The sequence below is a fragment of the Hordeum vulgare genome, chromosome 5H, assembly GCF_904849725.1.
Source record: "Hordeum vulgare subsp. vulgare chromosome 5H, MorexV3_pseudomolecules_assembly, whole genome shotgun sequence".
NCBI classification, from domain to species: Eukaryota; Viridiplantae; Streptophyta; class Magnoliopsida; order Poales; family Poaceae; genus Hordeum; species Hordeum vulgare.
Window position 1 is genome coordinate 335372547 of NC_058522.1, and position 7598 is coordinate 335380144.

General features: G+C 53.5%; 1 pseudogene; it reads left to right on the forward strand.

The window, feature by feature from the left end:
- Positions 1-2169: 2169 nt before the first annotated feature.
- On the forward strand, positions 2170-4698 carry LOC123396681 (annotated as a pseudogene).
- The last annotated feature ends 2900 nt before the right edge of the window (positions 4699-7598 follow it).

Here is a 7598-nt window from a genome sequence, read left to right on the forward strand (position 1 = left end):
GAGGCGAAGTTGTCCCTGTCTTTCGATGAGATCGTGGATATCGTTTAGATGGAGTAGACTTTGACGATCCGACTACGAACGTGTGAGGACGTCGTGCCTTAGCAATCGCTAAACCAACTCCGAGAGGTTATTGACCACGCCGGAGCACGATCAACCTGACCACGAGGGTCTGTTTCCTGCACGCAAACGAAGAACAAGCAAGAAACCAAGATTGCAATCAGGATATTGCGAATATAAGAGGAAAGCTTTATTGATGAAGGTGGGGTTCTGTGACGTCTTTGTCTGGTCGTAGAACACAAACGAAGAACGCGAAGTTGCAGCTATGGCGAACTTGTAATCTAAACAAAACCCAAGTCTAAACGGTGCCCTAAGGGCTGTATATATGAGGGAAAAGAGAGGCAATTTCGTAACCCTTGGGGAAGGGTTCCGAAAACAGCCCTAATCTCGGTTTCCCCACACATACGGACTCTAAAAATAGCCTATATTATGGTATTTCGAAATTACATGGACCTGGCCCAAAAATAAGGTGGCGCAACACCTATAATAGCCTATGGACGAAATTAATAAAGTGGGGTCTTGAATATTTCGTCCAAAGTCTTCATGCTCTCCTTATGGTGGCTTTAAAGTGCGGAAATCACCAAGGGAAGCTCCATTGTTCTCTCCCGCGCGTGCCCCTTGTTTGCCATGCTTCATCCCGCTCCAACGGACATCCTTCTTGTCCATGCTAGGTCCTTCATTCATGAGAACAACAAAAGTATCTAACTTAGGCAGCATCATATGTTCATGAACATTAGAAGTATTCCCAATAAACGAAAATACCTGTTAATTCAATTGGCGTGCACGAGCTCTAGTAACTGGTCCAGTATGTATAGCAGCTGGTGCTGTGGGTGTAGCAATGGTATTGATGTCCTCATCACACAGGGCCATGGAAGAGCCAGTTGGTGGCAGGAGGAGTGAGGGCTGCTGCCTCCCTGGCTTCTCCGGTGATCACCGGCGCAGCACGGAGGATCTCTCCTCGCCAGAAGAAGAGGAAACGACGACCGGGTCCTGGGGGACAGCTCCGAGGCCAAGGCCGAGGCCGAGGCTTGCCGGAGCCCATGAGCCGACGCGGCGGCCGGGCCGGCGGTCGATGGCGGCGACGGCCCGCTCGAAGAGGCGGCCGAAGCTCCGCTCGGCACGGCTGCTAGAGCCTGCGCCCGATTCCATCCACGGCGGGGCTACACCGTTGGATTCGATCCCGGCCCCGAAGCGGATGACGCCGGGCGCCTCCTCCGTGGTCACCTCCGCACGCATCGGCACGGGTAAGTAACCGGGTGGGCGGCGACTTGGGCCCGTGTACTCGGCAGCGGGCGTCGGCGTGTGCGGGGGCAGCCAGTGCGTCGGCGGAGGAGGGGGCGGAGGCGGGTCCTCGTGCAGCATCGGCGCGGCGTGGCCGGCGAGCAGCCACGGATCAAGGCCGACGGGAGGAGGTGGGGCGGCGCCAAAGCCGACGGGAGCGCCCTGGGCGGCGTCCTCTATGGCGCGCTGGCCACCCGCATGCCTGGGGGGGGGGGCGGTAACCGCCCCGTGCGAAGCCACCGTCGGCATTCTGACCGTGTCCAGTGGCACCCCGGCCACGTGCAGTGGCGTTCCGGCCGCTTCCAGCGGCGTTCAGGCCGCGTCCAGCGAGAGTACGGGGGCGACGGGCAACGAGGCGGTGCCGGCGGTTGTCCTCCTTGATGAGGCGAAGGAAGAAAGTAGTCAGGGGCGACATCTCACCAGCGGCGAGTCTTTCTTCCCTTCTCTGTTTCTCTATTCGCTCCTTTTCTGGTAGACAAGTGCTGATAACGTGTTTGAAGAAAATAAGATTCTTGATTCAATGATGACAGGGATCTGCCATTTTATACAACGGGAGGAGACGTGATCATCCAAAGGGATGTGTCGGTTCCAGGAAGAAAAGAAGGAGAACCGTCGTTGCGGGAGGAACCGCTTGACGGTTGGGCAAGGTGAGATTTCCCCCTAATTACATAGTTTTAACACAAAGAAAAAGGCATCATAATGCCATCATCGTCGGTAACCGATCGCCATCGAAAGCAAGGCTTTCACCCAGGATCCTTCGCCCTCCACCTCAACGAGCCCCAGGGAAAGGGCTCAACCATTGCTGGAGTAGACCAGCGGCAGTGGCAGACAATGACCGCCGAAGCCAAGAGCATGCATGTCGAGCCACTACAACATCAAGGAGATGAAGACCACCAACGTGCAGCCACCACCGCATCGTCCACGCCATCACCACCGACTAATGTGCCCTCCGCGCCCGAGCTCGGGTTCCCTGTGTCGCCCGAGCTCGGGCAACGCAGGGCTCGGGAGTTAGATTTAGCAACTACTTACACATGTTTTTAAGAACGTGCGGGGAAAGAGTCATCCTCACTACTCATGTCAAATTTTCCTCAATGAAAAAGACACACGTGTGAATAACTCCAAGGAATTTTAAACTCACATTATGCTACATATGTTCCAAAATTATTGTGCAAATATAAACTAATCAAGTGAAATAAAATTCATATTTTTCAATTCTCATCCTTGTATTATTAATTATAATATTCACATTTCATATAAGCAAGTTCATCTAAACATACTGTCGATAATTCTCGCAGCAATGTGCGAAAAATTGTTTAGTATATTATATTATATACTTCTTCCGTCCACGTGGATAGGGCATCTAAGGAGCTGTATCATAACCTAGGTGCATGGAGACCCGATGAAGAATGTTACACCAAACATCAATAGCAATAATGAATCCTATTTGGACGCTTGGAAAATTATGAGGAGCCAATCTTTAGGTTTATTTTTCATGTCATTAATTCGTGAAGAACAACATGCAAATGATATTTAATCCATCACTCAATGAAAGTACTTCATCTGTCACAGTTTAGAAGGTGTGTTTAGAAATCTATGAAACCTAGGTAGTTATTGACTGACTGTGAGATGGTCTAAAAAATAGCATCAACAATACTCATGCGCCTAATGAGCTGAGAAATTAACACGGCGCATGCATACAGAAATAGTACTAATTAGTACGAGTAATTACGTTGACGTCTTAAACCTGATCTATTATGAAAACACACGTAAATTTAATTATGCCTTCTAAATCGTGATGAAGGGAGTAGCAGCATGCAAAATAAAAAATAATGATCACGAGAAATAAGAAACTCCTTTCACGCATTGTGACTTGTATATTTAGAACTAAAATTTCGTTAGATGCCCTATGAGCTTGGACATCATGCTTGGCGTGACCAACCTGACGGCTACGTTGTTACTGCCAGCCCTCGCCATGGCTTCATTTGCTATTTGAATCCATCCATCTTCTGTGTAATACCTAGATTCAGAACAGATATTTGGGTTGTAAGAGCAACTTCAACGAGGCGATTCATTTTGTCCGCAACTGTCCGTTTGGGTCCGTACGGATAAAAGTGATGATCCAACGCACGGACCCACTGCCATTCCGTATTCATTTTGTATTAGCGCGGATCTATTTCAATCTTAAATTTGGGACTGATTTGGATCGAAAACGGACAAAGCGGATGTTTTTTGTGCTCTCTTCCACCGCGTATGTCCACTGCATGCGAGCTATGACCTACCTGTATAGACCAACTTCTCTCTCCTGCCTTTTCTCTTTGCTGCCCCATCTCATCCATCCACGCACCAACTCGCCTGCGATGGGCGCTACGACGCGAGGCCGGGCGAGCGCGGCAGACGCTTCGGGGCTCCCACCGCGCGGCCCTCATCGCGGCCTCCTGCCTCCTCGCCGCCGATGCGCCGCTGCTGCACCGCGCGCAGTTCGCGCGTGAGGGTCAGGCCATCTCCAGGCTCTTCCTGGACGCCAGGGCTGCGTCGTCGACCCCCTGCGGCTTGCGCGCCGCCCGCGCGCTCTCCTTCAGCGTCTCGTCCAAGAACTGGTCCACGGGACGCCACATGCATGCCATGACGGCGCACGCGGCGCCGCCGTCGCACGCGCGGCCGCCGCCGAGGCGCCGGGGGCGGGCTCGAGCTGGGGCTGGCTCACTACACCATGAGCTCCGTCTTCGTGTTTTCCATGTGGTCACTCGTCACTGCCGTGCCATGCCAAGACCGAGTCTCTGGGGCTGCCCTCGTCGCGCCGGCCAAGCAGGCGCAATGGGCAGCGCCCATGATGGCCCTTCAGGAGCGGATCGTGGAGGAGTCGAGGCGGACGGACAAGAAGGGGTCGTCCTCATCGGCGTTCGCGGGGCTCCTCGCCGAGATGCAGGCCATGGAACGGGTCGCGTGGGAGCTCAACAGCCTGCTCGAGGAGATCGCCGGGAAGGGAAGAGAAAGCCACCGAGTTGGAGGCCCCGGCGTCCGTCAGCGAGGAGCGCGTCGGAGACGTGGTGGAGCGTGCCGAGGCGCTATCAGGCGCGTGCAGGGCGTTGGAGGACGGCCTCGGGCCGCAGGAGCGACAGGTGCGCGCCGTGTTCCACCGCGTCGTGGCCAGCCGGGACGAGGTTGTGCGCTGCATGGAGCACAATGCACGCACCACCGCCGGGTCCGCCTCCGGGACGAGCTGCTGCAGGATGAGGCGGGGCATGCTGTTGTGACGGCCGCGCGGAGGCGTGGAGGCGAGCTCACAGGGGCGGGGCAAGGCAGCATCGGAGCTTACTCACTAGGGGCGTGTTTGGTTGCCCGCGCTGCACCTGCATGGAATCCGAGATGTAATTTTCAGCTTATTTGGTAAATCGTATGGTCATTTGGGCCTGGCCCAACTGATGCAAAAAGTACCCTCTCAGCCAGGCTGAGAGCTACCCCGGTTCGGCTGTTCCTTGGATGCATGCACGAGTACGCCCTTCTCCTCTCCCGTCGCCCCGATCTGGATCAGGGAGGGAGATCGCCTCGCCACCCGCGCCGCCATGCCTCCGGCCGCCAGCCCCGCCGCCGAGCGCCTCCCTCCCGTCGCCCCGATCTGGATCCCGAGGGAGATCGCCTCGCCACCCGCGCCGCCATGCCTCCGGCCGCCAGCCCCGCCGCCGAGCGCCTCCCTTCCGTCGCCCCGATCTGGATCCCGAGGGAGATCGCCTCGCCACCCGCGCCGCCATGCCTCCGGCCGCCAGCCCCGCCGCCGAGCGCCTCCCTCCCGTCGCCCCGATCTAGATCCCGAGGGAGATCGCCTCGCCACCGGTTGCCGCCATGCCTCCGGCCGCCAGCCCCGCCGCCGAGCGCCTCCCTCCCGTCGCCCCGATCTGGATCCCGAGGGAGATCGCCTCGCCACCGGTTGCCGCGCCGCCATGCCCTCCGGCCGCCAGCCCCGCCGCCGAGCACCTCGGCTCCCTGCCTGATCTGGATCCCGAGGGAGATCGCCTCGCCTCGCCTCGCCTCTGGTCCGTTGAGTTGATCCGCTCCCTGCAGTCTACCGAACATCATCTCTTGTACATAGCATCTCTCATGCAGTAATATCACACAATTCACCAAACACACATCTCAACCAATCTCTGCATCAACTCAACCAGGACACACTCACCCAGGATCCCTCATGCGATGCAGGCTAGAGCCACCCAGACAACCAAACACGCCCTAGGTGTTCGACCGAATGCCGACGCGGACATGTACAAAATATGTGTGCCTCTCGTTAGGCGCATAGACCAACCCAAACAAAAAACGGACACACACGATTGGACGGAAGATCCAAGGAGAAAAAACAGGCAAAACAGGTGTCCATTTGGATGGTCTGGTTGGAGTTGTTCTAATCATACTCTAGTTGTGGTTTAACCCTTATGTATCCTCGTGGAATCAAATGTTCTAAGCAAATTGCTTTATTGTCGATCCCGAAATTATTCAGATGTTTAACTATTAATTTATCCATTCACGTCCCATCTGCTTCTTGTTTTGTTCTCGCACTCTCGTGACTTCTTCTAATTGATTTTGTCCGCAACCAACCCATCCACCACTCGCACAGCCAGGAGCATCAGTGGAGTTAATGACCACACGGCCATCCACTCTGACATCACACACACCGTTTGTATGTACAGACGCGAAGCCCAGCATATACTGCATTTTAAATTACCGTATTCCAACAACAACAACTCATGGCACAATCTTAATGCGTAACTGGGCGGCCGGGAATTTGGGTTCACCTAGACCCAGAGCCAAAACACCCCTCCCGTCATGAAGTCACAATGCTAGGTTTAATTCCTGAGACGGGCTTTCGGCCCGCTTTATCAATAAAGCAACCATGATGTACATATATTAAGTGCCAAATCTTGAGATAAAATAATCTTCTCAGGCAACAATAAAAGCACCCCCCAAAGAAAGCATAAGAGAAAAAAATACATCAAGTGGGCACATCATCATGGGTCTACAATGAAGAGAAGTGTCGGGCATTATCATGTAGCGCGTCAAACATTTTGCCTAGCCTGTCACGATCCCGCCGCCTAGCCAAAATTTGAAGAGTGGGTTAAAGGCCCGCCGAAAAATACCCACTTGACTACCTTCTTATTATGTGTCTCATGGCGTGAAAACTAGCCGAAAGTGGTGTCTCTTCCTACTGATGCGGATAGCTCTGGCCTAGGGGAATCAGGCTAGGTCCGGAGCCTCCCAATCAGGCTCAAGTGCCTCCAGGGCAAAGTTCTAAACCGCACGAGTTGCCGTGCAAGAGAAGAGGATGCGGGTCCCCTTCTCCGGTACCCCACAAAGGCGACATGACCCATTTTATGCGAGCCCTTATGCGAGCCCTTCCTCTTGAACACCTTCGCCCCCGACGGGAGGCGATCCCTCAACAATTGCGAGACAAAAAATTTGATCTTCAAGGGTAGGGGCCTTTCCATAGGGCCGTGATCCAAGAAATATTCGGCCTATGACACAACACATGAAGCTGAGGCAACGATGAAATATCACGAGGGAGTGAGGCTCCAAGAGGCAGTATTCAGGGAGTCCTCGAGCACCGGGTGGAGAGCCGCTCGACTAGGTTAAATTTATGAGCCAAATTCCTCCTGGATGGGTGTTCGATGCATCGCACAAAGTGATTGTGCTTGCCCTCGATGACAAGTCCGGACACAATCAAGTTATAAAGGAATCTCTAGCAACTGAAATAGAAAACATCCCTTGCAAATCGCTTTTAAGTTACAGCCGAAGAGAAAAGATGTAAGGGGTTGCTAGCAAATCCCTTAAAACATATGTTTTCCCTCAAATCTGCACCCCTCCCCGCCCAAAACCTACTTGAGCCTCTTAGTTAGAGGAAGAAGAGGAAGATGACTACTGAGGCTTATAAATATTCTTTGGCTCTCCTTATGCCGAATCAATACTTTTGGGTTGTAATACTTCCCTCAAAGGTTGTTGCAATCCCCTATACTTGTGGTTTATCACTATATCACAGTTGTTAGGGCATATTTATGCCTAAGTAATTTTGGTGATTGATGACAGTACCTTAATGGACTAATCGTGTGCATTGAGCATTTCAGATAATACATGACAAAGGCACAAGATGATTCGGCACCCTCCGTGGAATAGAAGCACGGTGTCTTCTATGATTCTCTTTGGTGGTTTTTGAGTCGTAGGAACGCCGTACTATTAAGAGGGGATCCGTATAGGGAAGGTTTGGGTGGAATCAATCC